The sequence below is a fragment of the Natrix helvetica genome (assembly GCF_964273705.1).
Source record: "Natrix helvetica genome assembly, chromosome: 6".
Taxonomy (NCBI): domain Eukaryota; kingdom Metazoa; phylum Chordata; class Lepidosauria; order Squamata; family Natricidae; genus Natrix; species Natrix helvetica.
The window spans coordinates 70,753,011-70,780,043 of NC_138553.1; the positions used below are offsets into that span (position 1 = coordinate 70,753,011).

Below are 27,033 nucleotides of genomic sequence, written 5' to 3' on the forward strand. Positions count from 1 at the left end.
ATCTTGCCAAGAAAACCGCATGGACATTAGTGTCCCGAAAGCACCAAAACAAAATAAAATGCACTCAAGCCAAACCATCATGTATATACTGTATAATATTTAACTTATTTCTTTTCAAAGTAACTAATGTTATGAAAACTGAAAGAAGATAGTATGAAAATTTACTGATTTCTATGAAGTGCAATGTTTTCAGCTTTCCTATTCATCTTGATTATTCATTTTATTTGTTTACAGTTTGAGACCCATTCATTCTCTTTCTCATTCATGATCAACTACCTCAATGTAGTTCTTTTTTTTACTGATAACTTACTTTTCCATTCAATCCACTGTCATTCAACACCCATTCATGTGCAATTCCAAAGAACAAAAATGGTAAACAAGCTCATTAAAAAAAAAAGCAACTGAGACACACATTCGCATACATTTCAATAGCCACCATTTTATTTATCCTGATTAAATTAAGTCACCCCATGGGGGGGGGGAGGAAACCAAAATGAAAGCCACACAAGATAAACAAAATAAGGAAATGAATAGACATATCCACAAGTACATAAGGCACGGAGTATCAGTTATAAGGGAGACTAATGAACATTAATTAGATCAGTCTGATGCATTTGGTAGTTTTATCTAGTATGAAAACATTCTGGATAGGTGAGGCATTTCCTGTCAGAGGCTAATAACAACATGGATACCTGTCTATGGGTTTTTTTAAAGGACAGAGCCCCTTTTAAGTAATGATAGTTGTTTGACAGATTGTATCTAGATGTGATACTTAACTATGGTAAACATTGAATAGCCATTGATCAGAAAAGCTGTAGCAGCAACCTGGACTATAGATCCTGTATTGAGCAAGATTAATTAACCTTGCTGTTAATTTTTTGATACTATCAAGCTAAAACCATCAAATCAACATAAGGGCACCAATCCTTGTGTAATTTAAAAAAAAAACATATACAGTAATTTTTAAGTTCTGTGGTAATAACGGCACAGCAACAGCAACGGTCAACTCTTTATTAACTTTGTATAACAGAACAGATAACTAGCCGGCTGACAGCTATTTATACCAACAGCTGTCAGACCGGCAACCAATGGAAACTCTAGTCTTGTCCCGCGGCGGAGATTGCTTGAATAGTCCAATCAGGGGTGAGCTGTAGGATGAGTTACCGAGCGCCACCTGCTGGTGGACGCTCCCAGGACATAACACCCCTTCCCCCTTGTTCGCGCAAGCGTACTCGCTCAAATACGCCGGTCGTCTGCGCGTGCGCTGAGATCTTCTCAATGGAGGTGTGGCCGCTGTTACAGGAGGAGCGTTCCCGGGGAGTGTCCTAGCAGGCCGCAGTCCTAGAGTCCCTCCAAAACTTGCAGGTACGGAGTCCGGCGAGAGCGGTACGGTTGAAACGGCGCCGGAATTAGTTGGGTTGCTCTGGTCGGGCCGGTAGGCGTTGTCTCCTGGGCCTGGAATATTCTGAGCTGGGATATGCGGCTCGGCCGGTGCTTTACTCTGGACGCGCCGCCTTAACTGGTCTACATGCCTCCTCCATTCTCGTCCATCGTCAAGGAGGACCCTGTAGGAACAGGGTCCTGTTAACTCAGAAATAACCCCCGGCACCCACTTCGGGTCCCCTGCAAAGTTTCTTGCGTACACTCCCTCCCCCACTAGAAAGGTCCTAGGGGGTGGGGAAGAAGGAAAAGAGGGAATAGAATAAGAAGGGTGCAGCCGGTCTAAAGTTGTACGGAGTTTGCGCCCCATAAGTAGTTCGGAAGGAGCTTTCCCTGTAATTGGACATGGGGTGGTGTGTTGACAGCGTAGAAAGGTGGCCACGCGGCGATGCATAGGCAACGCCGACATGCGGGACAGAGATTCTTTGGCAGAGCGCACAGCGCGTTCTGCCAAACCATTTGCCGCCGGGTGGAATGGAGCTGTAGGGGCGTGACGGATGCCCAGGCTGGCCAAATAATATTGGAACTCTTGGGAGGTAAATTGTGGTCCATTGTCCGACACTAAAACGTCGGGCAATCCGTGTGTTGTAAATAATTTGTCCAGAATGTGTATTGTTGCGGATGCGGTGGTTGAGTGCATGGGGAAAATTTCAACCCATTTTGACCATGCGTCTATAACTAAAAAGAAAGTGGTGCCGTCTATGGGACCCAAGAAATCCACATGGAGGCGACTCCATGGGGCCCTGGGTTGTTCCCATTCCCTGGATGGAGCGGCGGAAGGCGCCGCACGGACTTGTTGGCATGGGGTGCAACGCTGCACCCACGCGGTGATGTCCGCATCCATGGAGGGCCACCAGACGTAACTTCGGCCCAGGCATTTCATACGGACAATGCCTGGGTGGCCCTCATGGAGGCGGGTCAGCACCGCATGGTGCAAAGCGGCAGGAATGATTACCCTATGGCCCCATAGCAAACATCCTTGAATAGTAGATAATTCGGTGCGGCGCCGATAGAAGGGTAGAAGTGGTTGATCTGCAAGAGTGGAGGGCCATCCACTTCTTACAAAAGGTATGACCCTAGATAAGATAGGATCGGATTTGGATGACGATGCTATGTCCGAAGCGGACACCGGGAGGTGGAGCTCGTCCAGGAGGCAGATCGCTTCAGTTGGTGCTGGGTCAGAGACAGGCAATGGCAAAGGGCAGCGGCTTAAAGCGTCTGCATGCCCCATGTGGATGCCTGGTTTGTGAATAAGCGTGTAATTATAGGCTGAGAGGAATTCAGCCCAACGTGACATGCGGGGCGAAATGATTGGAGGTGTGGGGCGATCTCCTGAGAGAATGCCTAATAAAGGCTTGTGGTCCGTGAGGATGGTGAATGGGCGGCCGTAGAGGTAATGGTGATAGCGTTTTACTCCCGCAACGGCGGCCAGCGCCTCCTTGTCCAGCTGGCTGTAATTACGCTCAGGCTTGGACAAGGTGCGGGAGTAGAAGGCTATAGGGGCTTCCGAGCCATCTGGGTAAAGGTGACTTAATACTGCGCCAATTCCAAAGGGAGAGGCGTCACAGGCTAGGAGCAAAGGCAGACGCTCGTCGTACTGAGTTAGGACGGGGGGTGATGTCAAAGCCCTTTTGACAGCCGCGAGGGCATGCGCTTCGCGGCTAGTCCAGGTCCATGGTGCTGAAGCGTCTAATAGACGGTGAAGTGGTTCTGCTAGGGATGCCTTGTGAGGGATAAAGGAGGAGTAGAAGTTGAGGAGACCTAAAAAGGCCTGCAGCTCAACTTTGTTCGTGGGGGTAGGTGCTGAAAGGATGGCGTCGACTTTAGTAGGAGAGGGATGAATTCCCCTATGGTCAATAAGGAAACCAAGGAATTCCACGGCAGGAACCCCTAGTTTGCATTTAGAAGCTTTCAGATGCAGGCCTGTGGAGCGGAATTTTAGGAGGACAGCTCTGAGGGTCTTTAGTAGTGTGTGTGCGTCCTTAGCTGCAATTAGTACATCGTCAAAATAAGGGGTAACCCCAGGAATTCCATGGAGCAGTCGCTCCATGAGCCCTTGGAAAATTCCTGGAGCTACACTAACTCCAAACTGGAGGCGCCGGCATTTAAATGCCCCGCGGTGCGTGACTATGGTCTGGGCAAGCGCAGTAGCTTCATCGACAGGAAGCTGTTGATAAGCTTGAGCCAGATCTAATTTTGCGAAAATTTTTCCGCGTCCTAAAGTGTGCAGGACGTGCTGGACAACTGGCACTGGGTGGGGGTGGGCTTGTAAGGCCTTGTTCAGTGTGGTCTTAAAATCTGCGCAGATCCTTATTGATCCATCTGATTTTAAGGGAACGACTATTGGTGTTTCCCAAGGGGAGTAATCTACAGGTTCTAGGACCCCTTGAGCTATTAATTTGTCTAGCTCCGCGTCCACTTTCGCCTTTAAGGCAAAAGGCAGCCTTCTGGCCTTTAGGCGAATAGGCGCTATTTTGGGGTCTAAATTTAGGGAAATAGGTGAACCCTTATAACAACCCAGAGAGGGGGAAAAAACGTCCTGAAATTCATAGAGAAGGGATGAGAAGGTATCAGGATTTAGAGTAGCATATTGAGTGGAGTGAATACCCGCTATGGTTAGCCCCAGAGCCCTGAACCAATCAAGCCCTAGTAAAGAGGCTAGGGGGTCGCGTACAACTAGAAGAGGTAAGCGGCCAGAAAACGAGCCGTAAGTCACATTAAAGGTAGCGCAGCCTAAAAGCTTAATTGGATTGCCCTGATAATCTCGTAAGCGGCAATTTGCAGGGCTGAGTTGCTTAAGGCGGAATTGTGGCAAAAGCGTAGATAGTGTTTGCCATGAGATTATGGAACGGGCTGAGCCGGTGTCCAGTTCCATGGAGCACTGACGTCCCTCGATGCAGATGGAGAGGTGTAGCTTACCACGGCCTTCCGTGGTAGCAGAAGCTGAGTCAACGACCCATTCTGGAGAGTATTCTTCTATGTCTCCTAAAGACAGGTAGTTGAGGCGACGGTTTGGTGGTGCCTGGGCTTGAGAGCGAGCGGCAGGGCTTTGAGGCGCATGCTGGTTGTCATGGACATTGGAGCGGCATACTGATGCCAAATGGCCCTTTTTTCCACACTTGCGGCAGACTGCTGCACGGAAACGGCAGTTGGAACGTGAATGCTTGCCGCCGCAACTGAGGCAGGCACGGCCATCCTTGTAGTTCAGCGACTGCATACGGTCGATAGCATAGTCAATTTGTGATTGAATTGATGGATTAGCTTGTTGGTAATTCACCTGAGGTGTTGGCGTTGGCAATCCTGAGGGCAGGGGACGAGGTAAGCGGCGACAGTCCGGAATGGATTGAGCGGCCATCTCTGAGGCGCGAGCTTCATCAACGGCTATTTTTAAGGTTAAGTCTGACCGAGAAAGAATTCGGCGGTGCAGGTTTACATCTTTGAGCCCATAAATAAATTGTTCTAAGAGGGCTTCATCTAAGTCAGCAAATTCGCAAGGAATAGCTGCTGCACGGAGCGCAGCCACGTAGTGGCTGATGGACTGTCCTTCTTGCTGTATGCAATGGCGAAAATCTTGTCGCCTAGCAAAGCGAGATGGAGCAGGCTCGTAATGTGTCTTAAGCTTTGCCATCAGGGTGTCCCACGGCACTGTGTGGACGGGAGTTGGAGCCGAGAGAGCGCGAGCAGTCGCAAACATTTCCGGCCCACAGTAGTTTAGGAATATGCCTCTTTTCCTTTCTTGTGAGAGGCTCGTTAGGTCGTGGGCAAGCAAGAAGCACTCAAATCGCTCGACAAATGCCTCCCAGGTTTCTGCTTCCACACGGAAAGGTGAAAACATTGAAGAAGTTGTCATTTCGGCTAGATGGATGGTTGTGAGTTAGTTTCGCCAACCGTCGTCGCCAGTTTTAAGTTCTGTGGTAATAACGGCACAGCAACAGCAACGGTCAACTCTTTATTAACTTTGTATAACAGAACAGATAACTAGCCGGCTGACAGCTATTTATACCAACAGCTGTCAGACCGGCAACCAATGGAAACTCTAGTCTTGTCCCGCGGCGGAGATTGCTTGAATAGTCCAATCAGGGGTGAGCTGTAGGATGAGTTACCGAGCGCCACCTGCTGGTGGACGCTCCCAGGACATAACAGTAATACTTTAAGGGAGAACAGAAATGGTTTCACCAAGCAGCAAAACTAATCTTAGAGACACCAAGTTTCTTTACCAGAGTGAATCTAACTCACTTTGCAGATATTTACATAAAAATATGAGAAATAAATAGACTTCCTTTAAGAAGCCACCAATTAGGAAGGACATTTCAAGACCTTAGAAAAACTGAGCCTTTGAAGAAAACCTTATTGATGACTTTGTAGAGATAAATATACAGAGAAGTCAAGAACAGGATCAGAATTGAACACAGAAACTGGAGATCAGTTTAGTTGAAATAAGATAACCATGTCAAAATTGTAATTACTTACTTTCACAATAAACTTGCTAGGAAATAATATGCTAGTGAAATAAATGATAATATAATGATCAGAAACTGCCATTCTTCTTGTTGCCATTCTTCTAGTTACACACATTATAAGACCTTATTTGAAAGATCATCTATAGACTATTATAAATACAGATAAAATTTGCCCCTAAGGATGATTATGGAGCCCGGCCTTTTTTGCTTGAAATTAAGGCCAAATAGTATGACACGTTCTGGGGAAAACACTTTTTAATTTGAAATATTTCTCCTCTGAGAACTAGTTATTTTTATCATAATCTGCTGAGGGTTTGCTCTAAAAGGTATGATAAAAATAAAATAATTTACTGAAGGAACCAGTAGCAAGAATAATAATTTCTATCATTTTGTTGTAATATCTCTGGTATGTTTGATCTGAAAATAAACAGACACATCAATTTATAAAGTCCTATGTAAACTATTACTATCTACAAATTAATTAAAGCTTTGGTGAACAAACTACTTAAAGTGGAGATAATTATGAACTTTAAAGAGTTATACTTCAAAAGGAGGTAAATTGCACAATTGAAATGAAACTTACATTTAGTCTTTCCGGCTGTTGTTTAGTCACGTACTGTATATACTTTGTGTGTGTTTGTGTTTCTGTGTGCATATATGCATGTGTGGTGCAGAATATTGCCTGAAATGCTGGCAAACTACAAATCTGCAGCCCTGCCATAGTTTTGCCATTGATTAAAAAAAAAACTTTTTCAATTCATATCTGTATTCTTAAAAGATCAAGGATCCAATTTTAAAACTATTGTTTGTGAAATATACTTTGATCAGAAAAAAATATTATAGAAGCCCATGTTTCATCTAAATTTTGTATATGATAACAACAAAAGTGATGCATGCAACAAACCATTTATATGCACTTATAGTTTCACCTTTTTTTCTCATCAGAGGACTACCTTTTTTTGTTCTGGAAGAAAAAGTGAATTAAATTGTTGCAGAGAAAATCAAAGGTAGCTATCATAGCAACTTAATTTTATACTAGACTCTCTGAAGCATGAAACTTTGGTAGAGTAAAATTCTACGATTTAGAGCAATAGTTTGTAAAAACCAGGGCTGAAGGTTCCTATTAAGTAGACAACTTATTATTTCCTTGTTACTTATTGATACACATGAGTGCATAATTGCTTAAAGACAGTAGTACTATTTATCTTTTTGGGAAAACATTTTTGAGACTGCATGCAAAAGATAAATCAAAGGGGAAAAAAGTGCTTATGCCTTTGGCAGGTATTAATTTCAATTATTAAGCAGTCCTGGTAGTTGTCTGAAGAATTTGGGAACAAAAGTCATTACTATTCCCCATGGAAGCTGTAGGCTAATTGTTCAACTTCAATCAATTCCAGCCTGCCCAAGCAGTAATTTTGCTGCATTGCAATTTAGCAGACTCAGTTTCCCTTTTATGTAAGGGTTCATCAACTGACTGTTAAAAATCCTATGGGAAGAGCTGCATAAATGCTAAAATAGAGTTCCAAAGACATTTAACGATCAGCCACTATTACCATGTATCGATAAATTGATTAATTTCTCTGCGTGGCAAAGTTAACTGCTTACAATAAGTCCACGAGATAAAAATGATCAGTTCTCTTCAGATGCGGGGCTCTGAAGATATAAAATAATGAGGCACTAAATAATGATATTTGAATTGGTACATTGCCACAAAAAAATTGGCAGCTTTGGTCAAATTTCTGCCAGATAGGCACGTTATATACAGCTAAATCAGCATTTTAAATCATTTGGGAATGAACTGAAAGTAAAATGTGCAGTATGTGGTGCTAAAATGCTCTAATTATGTGATACTTCAAATCTGTCAGAATCAGGCAGGTTACTGATTCAGTTTCTAAAACATTATTATTTCTACAGGCTTGAATGTACTGTTTTATAGAAATAAGTCCTATTTATTTAGAGGATTCCACTAAAGGTAATAAAAATGTGAAATATTAACCTACCTATCTTTATTTGATTGAATGTATTAAAAATAGGTAAAAGCCTCCACCCTGATGTACACAGGAATTTGGTGTAGAAATTTTATATAGTGTAGAAATTAAGATGTGATCGGCTCTAAGCTCCTCTGAAAATGAAAATAGCACTTAGACTTATATATACCGCTTCACAGTGTTTTACAGCCGTCTCTAAGTGGTTTAGAGTCTCAGCATATTGCCCCCAATAATCTGGCTCCTCATTTTACCCACCTCGGAAGGATGGAAGGCTAAGTCAACCTTGAGCCTGGGGAGATTCGAACTACCAAATTGCAGTCAGCTGGCAGTCAGCAGAAGTAGCCTACAGTACTGTACTCTAACCACCGTGACTCTTGTATATGTAGAAAGTTATATAAATCTGATATACGTGTTTAATATGTAGACATAAGGATTGAGGAAAAAGTATGATCTGAAATGTAGGACTAATCCAGTGGCCATATTGTAACTTTTTATGTCTTGGCCTTCTTATGAGTAACAGATTAACAGGGCTGAAGACTGCATATAGTACTAATATAATACTTTCTTCCTTATGGAGCGAAAACAGAAATTTGAAACAATATATTAAAAGTTTGCCATTTATCATTTCTTTGATTCTTCCCCTTTTTGTCTTTTTTGACAGTTTAGAGAGCTTACAAGTGGTCCATATAGATACTAAAGACAGCCGAAGTGGCACAGTGGTTAGAGTGCAGTACTGCAGGCTACTTCAGCTGACTGCTAGCTGCAGTTCAAATCTCACCAGCTCAAGGTTGACTCAGGCTTCCATCCTTCTGAGGTGGGTAAAATGAGGACCTAGATTGTTAGGGGCAATTTGCTGACTCTGTAAAACTGCTTAGAGAGGGCTGTAAAAGTACTATGAAGCAGTATATAAGTCTAAGTGCTACTGCTATTGCTATACAAGTTACCAAAGTTACAAACTGCCCAGAATGAGGTGACAGTGAGATGGACATATAAGTGCAAACAAGATGATTCACAGAATTTGTTCCACTTTCTTTCAAACACATGCGTTTGGACCTATCACTTCTGAGTTTTGGGAAGCTTAATCCTTTCACCAGCTTTTCCTCACTTCCGCTCAGTACATATAAAGGCAGTTTGAGAAAAAAATCGGCACAGTGGTACTCTGCAAATGAACAACTTGTTGAGAACAGGAGTATCCACAGCAAGGAAGCCATAGGCCAAGACAGCATCCAAATTCTATCCTCTGCTTTGAGCATGATACTGATGCATGCGTGAAGAAGTGAAATTTAAATTTCACAGCTGTACCTGGCATCTTGGTTTCTATTCTCCCTATTGCATATACTCCTCTTTGAGGAAAATATCACATTTTCCTCATAGTGCATGCAACAAAGCTGATTTGGATTAGGTCACTTAAAATTCAAGTGAAACAGGAACTTAAACAAGATTCTACCAAATTTTAAAAATTGTATAGCATGCAGTTTGTTTGACATTCCTGTTGAAATGATGTCAATCAGGACATAATCAGTTGAAAACAACTGAATGACAAAACAACAATAGATGAATAGAACGAATGAGCTGGAAGGGACCTTGGAGGTGTTCTAGTCTAGCCCCCTGCTCAAGCAGGAGAACCTATACTATTTCAGATAAGTGACTCTCTGGTCTCTTCTTAAAAACATCCAGTGATGGAGCGCCCATGATTTCTGGAGGCAAGCTGTTCCACTGGCTAATTCTCCTCATTGTTAGGAAGTTTCTTCTTAATTCCAGGTTGCTTCTTTCTTTGATTAATTTGATTAGATAAAGAAGTATAAAAGAAATCAATATAACTCATCCTTGCAAAAAAAAACCAAACAAACATTTTAAGCTAAAACTTCATTCATTATGTACCTTGGCTTATTTTTTAGAGTACCATTTCAAAGTTAAAGGAAATTCCAAAACCTATGTTTACGAAAAGGGACCCCTTCTAAAGCAGTTATTAGGGGTAAGGGATATTACCTCCAATTTTTATCACTAATTTGGATTATTCAGAATGGAGGAATATCGTTTTTTTTAAAAGAACAAGCTGCAACTTGCAGAATTGGGCAGGGAAAGAATACAAAATCCCAATACAAATGGAATCTCTTTCTTCTCCGGTTACTTTTTCCATAAACCATGTCTGTGTCAGGAAATAGGTGCACAAATGTAATACTAACCAGCAAAATAGTATACTGAAATATATTACTGAATTTGATAGATAAATCACTATATAGATAGATAGATAGATAGATGATAGATAGATAGATCGAAATAGAGCTAATTAGCTCGAAATAGATCTATACTAGTCTCCCTTTATTTATTTATCAGTACAAATACAACACAAATATAAAAAGGCAACATTAAAAATAAAAATATGGTTTTCTGCCTGCATGGTCTTCTGTGATGAGCCGAAGGACAGAAAGAGGGAGTAGTGACCTTCCTCCCATGTTTAGGCATACCAAGGGCTGTAACACAAATACATACATACATACATACATACATACATACATACATACATACATACATACATGGCATACCAGGGGTTGTAACACAAATACATATATATATGATATAGATATAGAGGTATAGATAGATAGATGATGATAGATAGATAGATAGACAGACAGATAAATAGACAGACAGACAGAGAGACAGACAGACAGACAGACAGACAGATATAATAGGCTGCATTTTCACAGAAAGCCCTGTAAGAATTACAGCTACCATTTTGCCTATATAACTGTAGTAAGAACTTTTTGATTAAAAAAGGATTTCTCTTTGGTTTGCACACAAACAACAGGTGTGTCTTTATATATGGAGAGCAGGGAATAAAACTTGTTATATTTTGGATAAAGACTTAACGGAGCTGGGACAAAATCTAAGTGGCATAACTTTACCTTTACCTTTATTTCGATTTTTATACCGCCCCCTCTCCCCAAAGGGACTCGGGGCGGTGTACAGTCAAATGAAATAGATAAAATGGACTACAAATATGCAAACATAAAAACATAGAAGAGGAGGCAATACAACACTGTACAGGTAAAGCAGATAAAAACAATATATAAACAATCCTAAAAAATACCCAATTAAAATTACCCAGTTAAAATATATCTGCCAAGAGGTATAATAAGGTTATAAATGGTCCAGGCCGGCTAAACGGAACAGGTGAATCTTCAATTTTCGTGAAAGGAGAGAAAGTCGGTGGTGGTTCTGATATCGGGGGGGAGGTCATTCCTGAGGGTTGGGCCCATCATAGAGAAGGCTCTACTCCTAGGTGTCGCCCGTTGGCACTGCCTAGTGGACGGCACCCGGAGGAGCCCCTCCCTGTGAGAGTGAATCGGTCGCAGGGAAGTGTGTGGTAGGATGCGATCCCGCAAGTACCTAGGTCCTGAGCCATGGAGCGCTTTAAAGATGGTGATTAACACCTTGAAACGCACCCGAAAGAGCACAGGCAGCCAGTGCAGCTAAAGGAGGTTGAATCTATTGTTGCAGGGGGAAAAAAGATGTATTTCTGATGTTCCATGTACTTGTCAGAATTAGGGATATAAAATAAATCTGCCACAGATTTGTGTGGTATTCTACAACAACTCCCCCTCCTTTCTGTCCAAAAATGCAAACAAATACAAAATCAAGCGATTTATTTTTGAGGCATGACTCCAAAAAAAAAAAAAAAAAAGTCAAAAGTAGACATTTCAGGAGCAAAGAATGATAATAGAGAAATTTGCATTTTAAAAAGATATTGTGTGTGTGTGTGTTGTGTGCATATATATTGGCTTTAGCATTCTCTAGTGCTTAAACTGATCCTTAAGTCTCCAAAGAACTTTCAGTGCAGAATCTTCTTCCAATTATTTCAAAAGCTGAGGATCTGAGCTGGCAAACTGAAACACTGGATTTGGTTCTCATCCATCCATCCATCCGTGGTGGTATACACTTACCTTCCCTACTGGTTCGCAAATGTGAGTGCGCACACCACTTCTGCACATGTGCTTTTGGTGAAAAAAGGGGCCAAATTGGATGCCATAGGGCCGGGCATGAGTGGGCAGAGCCACCCACAATTTCCACTACTGGTTCGGGCAATCCGGTCTGAACCCGTAAAATACCCCTCTGTCATCCATCCACCCAGATTTCTTTCAACCCACTCTAGGCTGTTCCCAATCAAAGATTAAAAGACATATAAAATCATGTAGAAACTATAAAAATAAACCAATTAAAACATAAAAAACAGCAAAAACGTGGTGCCAAATCAATCTTTGAATGTGTGACTATCTAGTCTTCTCCTAGGGTTTGGGATAAAAGCCAGATCTTCAAAGCCCTACAGAAAGCTAGATGTTCTATAGGGTTAGGCTGCTATCATGGAAAAGGTAAGTTTCCTACCTTCTATCAGAAGGCAGATTAAAGGAATGAAGGCTAAATTGTTTCATAAATCAGATTTAGTGGGGTTGTTTTGTTTGAGGTTTGGAAAAATGTAGACACCCCTTTGAAGACTGGACAACCCAAGGATGTGCTTGAAGCTTGCAAAGGAAAAATACATACATACATCTTGTAAAAAAAGTCCTCACTATATGATAATAGTGCTATATTAATACAAACAGTAAAATGGAACATCCTTATCTCCAGATACCAATTCACTTAAATGGATATGTTTATCTAGATCTTTTGCAGCAAGAGTTTTACTGTTCTGAAAAGAGTTTAATGGCAGACTTGATCCCTGCATTACTGAAGATTCCTCTTCCTGCAAAGCAATTTTGGAAGCCGTGTGTAATAAAACATTGGGATTATGATGATCATTATGGCATAATTACATGACAGAAAATACAGACTGTCATGTTAATGAAAGTGCACTGCAATACATATGTATTTAAACAGTCCTGGCGCTTTGGAAGAACAGACATTTTATTGTCTACAGTATATTAAATATATTATCTTTATTAAAAAAAAGCCTTGCTACTTAATAGTGGACACCAAATACACAAAAATCTAAATCAAATTTAGTCCTTCTCACCAGTCCTTCTCATATTTAGATTTCTAAACTCAGATCTCACGGGCAGCTAGACATTACAATGGTTACTGGAATATTGGTCCAAACATGTTTAGACAACCTGGTATCAATTGACATTTATAGTTGAGTTGGTAATTAACATGATGCTTTCATGATTTTTTTTTACATTTATTGTTAAGACAATGGGATACAACATGGAACATTTTAGGCATATTCTTGATAAATCAGTGTAGAAGTAAAGATCAATTTTGACCTTGTCTAAGTTTTTAGGAAAATGAGCTTCTTTTCCAAAGTAGCATCAAATTCTTAATATCTAATCATGTTAAGCATTTCACTATATTTTTCACTATATTCACAATATATTCACTATATGTTTTCTCACTTTTTAAGCATATGAAGATGGCAGGTGAGATCTTGCCGAAACGTTGCCAAGACAATCTCAATCCTACATGGGAAAAGACCCTAATACAACAAAACCAGCATATATATATATATATATATATATATATATATATATATATGTATGTATGTATGTATGTATGTATGTAGGTAGGTAGGTAGGTAGGTAGGTAGGTAGGTAGGTAGGTAGGTAGGTAGGTAGGTAGGTAGGTAGGTAGGTATAGGTAGGTAGGTAGGTAGGTAGGTAGGTATGTATATAATTTGGCTGCTTTCTAGTATTTTTAGAGATTACTTAATCTTGCTTTTAAACTCCTTCAAACTAAAAAATAAAATATGATAGAATAAAATTTGTTCTGAGCAATTTAAAATATTATTACTGTTAGCAATTTGAATGGTATAAATTAGCTAACCTCTGCATTAGTAAAAACAAGATATATTTTAATCAAAATGAAACAACCTGTTTTCTGTATAATGCACAAAAACACCAGTGACTTCTATATCCATAACCAAATCAATAATAATCACCTCCTTTTAATGACCCCATAATCCCTTGTGGGGTGGATCCAGGGCAACTGGAAAGAACTGAGTGTTTACTGGCCAGATGTCCTTCCTGTCACCAATGCAGAGTTAAATTCAGCAAACATATTCTCAACGTGCCCATAGAGAGAAATATTTCCCTCTACCTAGGATCCTCATCAAAACCAAATCAATAATGTTTTCAGAAAAATCTGAAGGCATGAAATGAAGGGTTAAAAACTAGTTTTTGGGAGTACACAGACAATCAAATTGCTTTCCACCAAATAATTCTGCGACCTGTAAAAATCTCTAAAAAGGGATACTGTGGGATGATCTGATAATGGACAGAAGGTGTGCGTTATTTGAGAAGCTGCATGGGGATATTTTTACAGCCCCCGAAATAATGAGATGAGTGAAGCTGGAGGGTGCTTTGGAAGGTCAAATCAACAGAAATCATCATTAGCCAGGCAATAAATGAGGATATTATCATCAGTTGAATACTTTGCTGGGTATTTTTTTCTAGGTAGTATCAGCAAATACCTCATTGAGAGGAATATATTTCTTTTTGTGACGTTAAAAATTACAACAGGGATTATTGAAAGGGATGTACAAAATCAGAACCAAACCAAAGCTTCAAGGACCTCAATTGTAAGTATAACCTTACAATAAAACAATTCATGTGTCAAAACAGTCTCAGCAATGACGTTGCTTTAATGGAAAAAAGTTAACAGTTTGATTTCCTCTGTGGTCTATCGGTTTACATTAAAGCGGTGGAAAAAATTGCTTACTGCAGTGTTCAGGAATTCAACACAAAGAAACCAGAGCAATGTATGGGTTGAAAGTTCCTACTTCACACAAATGGAAGTGCAGCACTCAGAGAAGGTTTTTAGGTTTGTTTTTTTTACTCTACTTTACTGAAAAGAAAAACTTGTCATGGAGGACTATCAAACGCCTCTGTCAAACAGTATAAGTACCTGGACAAAGAGAAGAGAGAACTCAGATGAGAAGCTTAGAATACTATGTGGTATTATTCTAGTGTAGTTTACTCTATTCAAGAACTACATAAAGCTTTCATTTTAGATTCCTTTGAGTATTTTACAAAACAGGGTAAACTCATAATGCAGTGTGTGGTTTTGTTATTCCCGTAGCTTTCTGGAAAGCAAAGCAAATTATCTACTATCTCTCTGATTTTTTTTTAAATTTTTCTACTAAAAGTTTCCTTTTGCTATTATGTCAATTTAGAACTAAGTGTCAGGGTTCCAAGTAATAAATCCATAGCAAGCAAAACTCCGAGGCAGGTATCCTAACCCTAAGACTTGAAGTGATGGCAATCTCTTTCCCATTCTCTTACTATAATTGAGTTCTTCTCTTGTAACTCTCATTTTAAACCAAGGCAAATGATGTTTTCTCAAACTTCCCAACTGTCTATGCTGTGCTGCCAAGAATGAAGCTTAAAAAAATTGCCTTGAACTTGAAAGTATCATGAATTAGACAACAGCTGGACTGTTCTCTGGAGTAAGGTAGGATGGGTTATACTGATGATGAGCTATCTGGGAAAACCAGGACAGTTGACTAAAATTAGATAGAAACATCCTTGGAGGTGACACTGGCAAACCATTTCTTTCCCATTGCCAAGACAGTAGCTTGAATACAAGCATTAGAAGTTAAGCTTGAATGAAGGGCCTTTCTTCTTTTACAACTTGTGAATTTTATTTATAGAAAAGCGAAGATTTTTTTTAAATTTCTCCTATTGCTTTCAAGTAATATAACCAAAGGAAGTCCTATGAAAGAATGGCTTCTTAGAAACAGTTTATATCCTCTCAGTTACAAAGTAGCTAGCAATAGTAATAGCATTTAGGCTTATATACTGCCACCCTCTGTGGGATGTGCTGGTTTGAATCCCTAGCACTGTGTAACAAAGTGAGCTCCTGTTACTTTTCCCAGCTTCTGCCAACCTAGCAGTTATAAAGCACGTAAAAAATGCAAGTAGAAAAATAGGAACCACTTTGGTGGGAAGGTAACAGCGTTCCGTGCGCCTTCGCTGTTTAGTCATGCCGGCCACATGACCACGGAGATGTCTTTGGACAGCGCTGACTCTTCAGCTTTGAAACAGAGATGAGCACTGCCCCCTAGAGTCAGGAACAACTAGCACATATGTGCAAGGGGAACCTTTACCTTTTACTGCCAACCTAGCAGTTCAAAAGCATTCAAGTAGCTAAATAGGTACCACATGACTGCGGAAACAGCTTCCGACAACACTGGCTGAATGGCCTATAAAAGGAGATGACCCCTCCCCTTAAAGTCAGTTAAGACTGGAGGAATAAAACCTGCAGGGATTCCTTTACCTTTGTTGCCCCATAGTGCTTTACAACAGTCTCTGGGAGGTTTACAATGTAGAAGCATTATTTTGCATATTGCCCCCAACAATCTGGGTCATCATTTTACTGCTCTGAAAACAGGATGTTAGGTGGACCCTCAGCTGTGGACCAGTGGTGGTTTTTTTACTTTCGGTTTGCTCTTGCGCGCATGATGCTTCTGCACATGGGCATCCGGGCGGGTGTGTGGAGCCTCCCGTCACCGCTACTACCGGTTCACCCGATGTGGGCTGAACCGGAAGCAACCCACCTATGTTATTCCCAGAATACCCAGAATTATTTTGCACAAAAAGGGGACAAAATTGGGTTAATTTTGCAGCAAGGAAGATACAAAGAAGCTCATTGGTGAATATTGGGTTAGTGCCTTGATGTTTCCTAAAGTTACAGTTTTATATGTGTTGAGGTTGGTGATAGTTTTTACAATAGTATTTTAATTGTACTAATTACAGCTTTCTTGCTAGTAGTTTGGATAAATGAACTGTGACTTGATACTTAATGCTGTCATTATACTATTATTCTAGAAGAATGATTTGTTTGGGAGTGAAGATTATTGCCGTCACTTAAGTGGATTATTCTGATATTCTAATAATTGTGATAATTAATACACTTATAATGAACATTGTTATGGAATTTTGATACCACCAGGCAGATTTAATCAGTCCACTTTGACAACTTCATTTGAGTTTCTAGGCATTTCCTTGAATCAGGGGTGAAATGCTACTGGTTCAGACCACTTCACCCGAACCGGTAGCAAAAAAAAAATGCTACCCGTTTGGGTGAATTGGCATTTCAGAACGATCAGCTGGGCGATGATCAGCTGTGACTTGCAATTTATATTAGCTAGAATCATTGGATTTCCTGCTTTCTAGCTAATCTAAATCATGTGTCACAGTGGATTCCACCCCCATTGCTGTTCAACCTACCTTTGCAGACTCAGAAGGCTTCAAAATGTTCCTTTTTAAGCACTGCGCAGGTGTACCTCAGATGCGCATGCGCACAAAGTGCGTGCTTGGTAACAGACTCACTGAACCGGTAGCAGACTTCAAAGGATTACACTGCTGCCTTGAATGCTTCAGTTCATATGGAGGAGATTCTTTGATGAAGGAAGAGCAACTTCTCATAAGCCTAATAATATTCCTAAATTAAGAAGTGTTTCCTGAGCTAAGGCTCTGGGAATGAACTATACAGTTTCTTATTCTGCTTTCAAAGTTTCAAAATCAGTAAACCTATGACACATATATCAAAGGTGACATACCACAATGTTTAGGGTAACACACCAGCATTCACCAATATATGACAACAAACGCAAGTCCCCTTGTGCAATTTTTTGCAGGTTGTGAAGACCATGTGAGAATGGAGTGTGCTTTTGCACCAGAGGTCATGCAAGAGGGTCATGGTTTCATGGCCTTGAGACACTCCAAAAATAAGGTTGTTTTACTTGTATATCATTTTGTAATTATTTGACATTCTCATAAAATACATAGCAGTAGACATGACTGGTCTGTATTTTTTTAAATAAATGAGTATATACAAATAGTTTCTCTTTTGTTTCAGTGTGTGTGTGTGTGTGTGAGAGAGAGAGAGAGAGAGAGAGAGAGAGACAAGACAGAGAGAGAGAGACAGAGACAAAGAAGCAGATTTAAGTGAGGCATTTTCTGAATTGTTTACATGCCCAAAAGATTCATAATCACTGTTGTAAATCCTAAAGGAAACTTACAGTACTTGCTTACAACAGGTTGTCTGTTAACACTGAGAGTTCATTGGAGTTGGACAATTAATAAATTCACATAAAGTTCGAAGAAGGAAGTAATGTTGAAAGGAATACTGAACGGTGAAATTAATGAATATAAACTTCCTTTTTGAACAAGTTATATAGGATTAGAGATCATCTTTAAACACGATTAGCCTCATAGCAGGCATAATTATTGCATATCTAAAAATATAGGATTAGAGTGAACATCTAAAGATTGGAAGTAATAATTTATTAGTGTAGCTAATTTTGTTATTGCAGCTATTTTACCAAACAAAAATATTTTAGCTATATTTATCATATTTTAAGAATATACGTAGCTGTTTAATGAAATTGTGTTGATTTTTTTTTATTAATAATTACTTATAAATACCTTAAGGAATTAAATCTGTTGTAAAATGTTATTATGAAATAAATTAACTTAAATGTATGTTTTCAGGTTGTCAGGTAATGTTCATTATACCAATACTGCATAATAAATTATTTTACAGATAATAATTGCCGTAACAATAAAATATTTCCCTATGAATGCATGTGAAAGTAAATTGTATAATTTTATAATGCTCTCTTTGATAACTCTATAAAATATATAGTTGAAAATTCAGTTATCAAATGTTAATTATTAATATCAATCAAATTAAATAATCATTTTCTGATCAATCATGGTAAACTTATATTCCAAAGTTTATGTCTCAAACCTTTTTACTTTTCCTTGGAATTAATGACTATTACCACATTAATACAGATTATTATAATGGTAAAGGTTTCCCTCACACATATGTGCTAGTCGTTCCCGACTCTAGGGGGCAGTGCTCATCTCCGTTTCAAAGCCAAAGAGCCAGTGCTTTCCAAAGACGTCTTCATGGTCATGTGGCTGGCTGTTCTATAAACTGATGAATTTTATTTAAAGATTTTTCAAATAAATCTCTAATAATTTGCTTTTTTATCTTCTTAACTTCCTCTTTGGTCAAAAAGTAACTTTTTTATAAGTCACTTAAGAATTGCTGACCAATCAGGAATCATAAAAATTGGAAAGTTTAAGCTTTAGTTTTAGCTATCCACAGCAAAGGAGACCAAGCTACAAATTATTAGTAATAAACTAAAACCACAATTTTCTTCCCTTATATTTCTCCATCATTTTTTTAAAGATAGCCCACACTTTCTTATTTTAGCTTGTCTTAGCAGTCTTTTTCTTTGTTGTTTAGCAAGTTTAGAAAATCCTAAAAATGGTGCATATCTTCAAAAAGGAATACAGGTTATAGCTAAAGAGTGTCTCTATTAGCTTAATAAATATTAATAGTCCTTAAAATGATTAAGAAATGAAAGGCCCAACTTACTGTCTCTTTGAAAAATAAATTCCAAAATGGCTGCATTCTTCAACCACAAACTGATTGTAGACTCCCTCCCGCTTTCAGCACACAAACTTGCAAACCTTTTGCTATATTGGAGGATCTTGTGGGATGATTCTAGGACTTTCCCTAACCCAGGAGTGTCATATAAATTAAAGGAATGATGATTCCTTCTGTTGATAGTTGAAGAAGATGCATTCCAGTGAGAAACCCTTCAGAGATCCATCCCTGAGGGTGTAGTCAGTTGGCCAATTTTTCATCGGAAGTCAGAAGTGTAGTTTTTCATTCTATTTTATCATTGTTATCTCATCTCATGTTCCCAAATCCAAAAATATATTTTAAGTTGCGTAGCTCATCTAACTCTGCAAGATTTCTTCAGATAAACATTTCAAAATGTTTTTTTCCAGTTGAAATAAAGCAGAAAAATCAACTTCTGCTCATCTTTACTTCATGGAAGATGGTTATTTGGTTATTTAAATATATAATGAGTAGCTGACCACAGGGGTGAAATCAACTTACCTTCACTACCAGTTTGCAAATGTGTGTGTGCGTGCGTTCACGCTTCTCTCGCACGTGCCACCTCAGCGCATGAGTGGGACCTTCTGTGCAATGCCAGAGCATCATGAGGGGACATGATGACATCCAGGCAGGTGGGCAGCGCCTCCCGCCACCACCAGCTCGACCACACCGGATAGAACTGATTGAACTGCACCACTGGCTGACCATTTTAACACATATTCCATGTACAATATACTTGTGCAAAACATACATAGCGCAATCTAGATACATACATTGAACCATATCAGCGCACATCTAATTGTAAGAAATCATGGTGTCTGATGAGGCCAGTTTCAACATCAGAGTCTATTTAGAATAAGCCAATAAATCATTGGGTCTTTATTAGAATAAGACTGGGTTATTTACAACAAATCAATGTGAATGAATATTTTCTTTTTTAAAAAAAATGTAACAGCTCTTTTTAAAGTGCACAATATTCCTTTGGATATTTAAAAAGATTTTGATTTATATCATATTTAGTCCCCGTGACTATGAACATCAAAGATCTTTAATGTTTTTAACTTTGAAGTAATGAGATGAACTTTCCAAAGTTGCAATCTTTGAAACATTGGGCATGAAATAGAAACTGTCATTATTTGGCATCTAGGGGATAACATCTGAACAATATAACGGATTAATTCATAGGACATGGTAATCGTTACTTCTGCAACTGACTCGTTCTTGTTTTAAATGGTTATATTTAAATGTTCAATTTAGCAGTTTTGATTCTGAGAGATATTTTAAAAGACAATTTGGGGCTGTATACTTTAGACCTTGTTGCTAAGTATCTGTTTTGAGGTTAATATTTTTGACTTGGCTTTTAAATTTGTTGTAAATTACCAAAAATGATTCTGAATTGATTGGATAGATCCACATTATGTCTTGGTATTATCTGTCTGTCTATTAATTTTTTATGTTGCCCATCTCCCCTACCAAATGTCCATAATAAAGGCAGATCATATCAACAGCTGTATAAATGTACTAATTGTAAGATAAAGGTTACACTCGTACACATGTGTTTTATATGTCCCGACTCTAGGGGGTGGTGCTTATCTCCATTTCAAAGCCAAAGAGCCAGCGCTGTCCGAAGACGTCTCCGTAGTCATATGGCTGGCATAACTAATGAACACTGTTACCTTCCCACCAAAGTGGTTCCTATTTTTCTACTTGCATTTTTACGTGCTTTTGAACTGCTAGGCTGGCAGAAGCTGGGACAAGTAACAGGAGCTCATTCCATTATGTGGCACTAGGGATTCAAACCACCAAACTGCCGACCTTTCTGATCGACAAGCTCAGCATCTTAGCCACTGAGCCTCTGCATCCCTAATAGTACTAATTGTACTAATATACAAATTCAGGAATAGTCAATTTACTTACCTATTCCATTTTCCAATCTTGTTAGAAGGTTGTTAATGCTTAAGATACATGGAGTTTTGGGCAAAACAAGAGATAAGGGGAAATATCAGAATCTGTTTTCCATTTTCTGTTGTGCAAACACAAAGGGTATATCTTTCTGTTTCAAGATATAAAGATAGGTGACCTTCTTCTGCTCTGTCTATTTAATTAGCACTTACAATTTTAGATTTAATATACTTTGAATATCATAGCTCTAACAACAAAAAACGGTAAGAAAATCATGGCCAAGCTTAATACATTACATGCCTTTCTAACATGATTTTATGAAATGACCCAATGCAAAATTAGCAAACCAAAATAATGGTCTCATTTCTGTCTAAAAAACATCATCGCCTTGTGTTCCATAACAATTTGCAAATAGAAGAAATCTTCCTTTTCCTCTGCCCCTAATTCCAGACCTTGGTTTGATGCAATAAAAATAAAAAATACTTTCCTACCCTTCTCCAGGATCACCTTCCATTTCTAGGTTCTTTCATTAATGAATTAATCAAGCATGAATAGTTTTTCCCTATACTAACTACTAGTTAATTAACAACTAATTATTAATCTTATTTACACTGATCGTTCAGTGACTTAGCTTTAGGGCAAGAATTTAGGTTTAACAATAGCAAGAATTTAATGGGAGACTGGGAACAAAAATGTTGCACTGGGACCATAAATTGGCTCAGTTCTGTAGGCAATGTGCAACGAAAGCTGCCTCAGCCCTATAAAATTGATTTAAAGGGCTAAAGAACCAGCTGTAAATCAAAAACTTTTGACTAGAATCTTTTGGCATTACAGTCATTTATACTTCAATGTGTGAGGTTCCACAGTTATGTAGATGGAGATGACAGTGTATAATAACAATATATTTTTTGGTATTCTAAACATTACATTTTCTATTTCTAGTTTTTTTTGAAGGCAAACAGATGTCTTACTCTCTGAAAACAAATTTTGTAGGTGTAAGACACCCCTAACACCCCTTAGTGTGCATGTTGTGCCTTAAAATGGCTTCTACTGTACAGTACAGTGGAGTTGCCATGGCAATGGCTTCAGAGGGGCCATTCACAATGGGGCTCCTTCTGGTAAGGTGGAAAATCCAACATTAGAAATTATGTTTGGGCCAGACATTTCCCCCCTATAAATAAATACCCGGGCAATGCTGGGTTATCAGCTAGTCTCAAATAAAATGTTAAATTCTTTGAAACAGAATATACTTACATTGTGTACTGAGAATGGACATAGAACAGCATTATTAATGAAATTAATAATCCATTGTACATATTTTGGTGTGGGATGGAAAACTGGCAGCTGTGTAAATTATATGGACAAATATCCCATCAGCAATATACATACATACATACATACATACATACATGCATACATATGTACATATCACGAATTTCCTGTTATGTACATTTTTATATTTTTAGTATGTTTTACTAGCAAAATCCTGTTCTATGCTGAAATAATTATATTGTTTATCTACTATAAACTATTGTTTAATGTCTTCATGCTCCTTAATTTCTTATTTCAGCAAATTTAGCAATAAAATCATATAATTTTAAAAAAGGTTAGCTGTTGAGGAATTGCAGAACTCTGTTAAGTATGGTAGCCAAAAATCAATTAATACTTTTCAGATTAATAGCTATAATTTTCCTGTAGATAAGAGGCAATTGAAACGTCAACTAAACATCCTATTATACCACGGGTGTCAAACTCACAGCATCATGTTGCCATCACGTGATATATTGTGACATTTTCCCTCTTTGCGGAGCTGGTGTAGGCATGGCCTGCATGCAAAGCAACCGGCCCACCAGTTTGACACCCCTATGCTAAGTATATAAATAACTATAAAATTAATAAATTTTATAAAATGGTGTACGTTTTCACGAACTCTAGCTCACTAGTTTATAAAAACCTATGCCTTTTAATTTATTATTTATTTATTTATTATTCATATTTATAGACCGCCCCCTCTCCCGAAAGGGACTCGGGGCGGTGTACAGTCCCTAAAATACATTATAAAATACATACAAAAACAGTTAAATAATTAAATACGTAGGTGGAGGAGGTTGTAAGACTGTACATAGAATAATAAATATAATACATTAAAAGCTTATTAAAACCCCAAACCCAATTAAAATGAGTAAATCCCCGGGAGGTAAAACTAAGAAAGTGCCAGGCCAGCTGATTGAAATAGGTGAGTCTTTAACTTTTGCCGGAAGGAACGGAGGTCGGTGGTAGTTCGAATGTCTGGGGGGAGGTCATTCCAGAGGGTTGGGCCCATCACAGAGAAGGATCTACTCCTAGGTGTCGCCCGCTGGCATTGACCAGCAGACGGCACCAGGAGGAGCCCCTCTCTGTGTGAGCGGATAGGTCGCAGGGATGTGTGTGGTAGGATGCGATCCTGCAGGTAACTAGGTCCACTGCCATGGAGCGCTTTAAAGATGGTGATCAATACCTTGAAACGCACCCGAAAGGCCACAGGTAGCCAGTGCAGCTCGCGCAGGAGAGGTGTTACGTGGGAGTAACGTGTACTTCCCATAATAACCCGCGCGGCTGCGTTCTGAACTAGCTGCAGTCTCCGGATGCGTCCCAAGGGAAGCCCCATGTAGAGAGCATTGCAGTAGTCCAGGCGAGACGTCACCAGCGCATGAGTGACCGTGCGCAGGGCACTCCGGTCCAGTAGGGGGCGCAATTGGCGCACCAGGCGAACCTGGTGGAACGCCCCCCTTGCCACGGCTGCCACATGGTCCTCCATTGACAGCCGGGCATCAAGGAGGACGCCCAAATTGCGTGCCCGCTCCACAGGGGACAATTGTTCGCCCCCTATGGCCAGCGATGGAGTCAGCTGGCTGAACCGAGGTGCCGGTAACCACAGCCACTCGGTCTTGGAGGGGTTGAGTTTAAGTCTGTTGTCCCCCATCCAGACCCCGACGGCTTCCAAACACCGGGACATCACTTCGACAGCCTCGTTGGGGTGGTTTGGGGTTGAAATATACAGCTGAGTATCATCAGCGTAAAGATGGTACTCAACCCCAAAACCACTGATGATCTCACCCAGTGGCTTCACATATGCGTTGAACAGGAGAGGCGAGAGGACTGACCCCTGTGGCACCCCACAAGTGAGTGGCCTCAGGGACGATTTCTGCCCCCCTGTCAACACACATTGCTTCCGGTCGGAGAGGTAGGAGCCGAACCACCGCAAAACGGTGCCTCCGACTCCCATCCCCTCCAACCGGCGCAATAGGATACCATGGTCGATGGTATCAAAAGCCGCCGAGAGGTCTAATAGGACCAGGATAGAGGAGCAACCCCTATCTCTGGCCCTCCAGAGATCATCAACCAACGCGACCAAGGCTGTCTCAGTGCTGTGTCCGGGTCGGAAGCCGGACTGGCGTGGGTCTAGATAGTCGGATTCGTCTAGGTGCCGTGGGAGCTGCTAATGAATTAATTAGCCAGAATGAATGCTACGAACTCCTCATGAAGAGTCCCAAAGGTGCTTTTTTCAAGGGGCAACTGGACTTTCTGGTTTTTCTTTGAAGATGTTTTGCTTTTCATTGAAGTTTCTTCAGCTCTGATTGAATGATGGGGAATGGAAGGACCATCCAGTCACAGTTGAAGAAGCTTCTTGGATGAGATGCGAAACATCTTCAAAAGGAAAAACCAGAAAGTCGTTGCCTCTTGAAAAAAAAGCACTTTTGGGACAACCATGACCTGGATAACTGAGAATCTCCATAGACATCCTCATGAAGAGCTGATTTTAATAGGTTCAATGGCTTTAAACCTCATCAAGAAAAATGATGAAATAATAAGTAAACAATTAAATAGTTGTGCAGGATTGATAATATACAGCATTCCGAAGATGAAATTATTTTTCCTTGTATCTTCAATAGAAGAAAGAGTGTCTACTTTTGTATCTTCTACGTTAAATTCACTAAACATAAGTTATTGCTAAAAATTTGTATACATACACAAATTATGAAAATGAAGCTGTTCTATCTCCTAGATGCAAGCATTATACACAAATCAAGAATTTCTTACAATTTTCAATCAGATGTCTTGTAACCAGATACTCCCTTACAACTAATATTTGGAAGCAAACTGCATCCAAACCAGACATTTCTCATGCGTCTGTACATCACCGAAACATTTTGACAGCAGGGGTAGATTAGACAGCTATCATTTAATCCAAAAATCAAAATGACAACAGGCTCTTACTTCAATGAGAGGTATAAAAATGCTTGCAGTTCAATTATTGTTCATGAAAATGAAAGCCTGACATTGGATGGAATTATTTTCAATTCTCCTTCACGTGTTACATGTAAGATAAAGAGCATGAACATGGTTTTAACAGTTCTTTAAAATTGATGTGTGAAATTAAGTAAAACAACAACAACAACCTAGATGTATCAAAGTTGTGTACATTTCTAAAATCACAATTTTTATAGCCTTTATAAGAAATTAACATTTGCTCTGAAGAACAATACACATTAATAACCAATTAAATTCAATCTTGAATAATGGCACTTCAATGCTGGGCCATATGGTTGCAGAGATGAGAAGCAAAACTAATTTCCTTGGGATGCCACCTTCAAAAAACCATTGGTTGCCCTCTAACACCACAGGATGACATTGCCAGGTCTCGCTGCTTTAGCAGAGTAAAGAAGATACTCAGAGATGATTCACACCCTGGTCAGTGTCTCTTTGCACTTCTACCATCGGGCAGAAGACATCAAAGCATAGCCAGATGAACAAATAAGTTTTAAAATAGTTTATATCCTTGGGCTGTCAGACTCTTAAATGCAACCACAATCATTCCATGCACATGTGGAAATGTATGACTAGTTTTTCTCCCCCAACCCTAATTACTTGCATAGAGATTATTCTTTATATTATGTATCTTGTTTGTATTTTCTATCATGGATTGCACCAGTGATACTAAACCCAATTTTGTTGTATACATGATGTACAATGACAATAAAGTCTTTACTATACTATGCTATACTATACTATACTATACTATACTATACTATACTATACTATACTATACTATACTATACTATAGCCCATTCCAACATGCAGAGGAGATAGAAAACAAGTGTTACTTCAACAGTTCTTGAGAACAGTCACATTTGGCATCTCCATTCCTTGAACTTTTTCTGTTCCAGGCAGTCATTCTAAGACATGCTATTGCTATAATTTTAAGAACAGATGTCTGGATTTCCCTTGTTTTTCTCCTCTATTTTCTTTTGTCTCATGTAAGTCAAAGTTAAGCACTGGTATATTTTACTGTTCCTATGTAAAATGTTATAGAGAGCTTTTTCAGCTCTACAGAAGAGGTACAAAACGTAGTCACAATATTTTTTAAAATGTCATGCCTTTTGATTTTATTTTATTTTTTATTTTTACAGTAACACTAAACTATAAAAATTAAGATAACTATTGCCACTGTAATTCAGATATAAGCTTCATCAAACAGATAAGCCTATTTCACTTCCTACCACACTGGTTTTCTTTTTAATCCCACATTTCTTTCATATAGTTTATAATGACAATTTGCAAATTTGATCATGCTTATCAACAAATAAACCAAATGCTATCGGTGGTTTCACATTGCCAACTTTTATTTACACAGTCCAAACTTCTCCCTGGTCCCTACTGATTCAAACAATGTTGGTTATTTGTTAAAAAACTAATACATTACTAAATAATAATAGTCTGTTCTTCATGTATGCACTCCAATATGGGAAGAGCAGTGAACACTGGTGGGATGCTGCCGGTTTAACAAT

General features: G+C 39.2%; 1 protein-coding gene across 3 annotated transcripts in view; it reads right to left on the bottom strand.

The window, feature by feature from the left end:
• TAFA5 (TAFA chemokine like family member 5) overlaps window positions 1-27,033 on the bottom strand; it is a 330,481-nt gene that overhangs the window by 38,887 nt on the left and 264,561 nt on the right. The gene's annotated exons all lie outside the window — the stretch shown is intronic.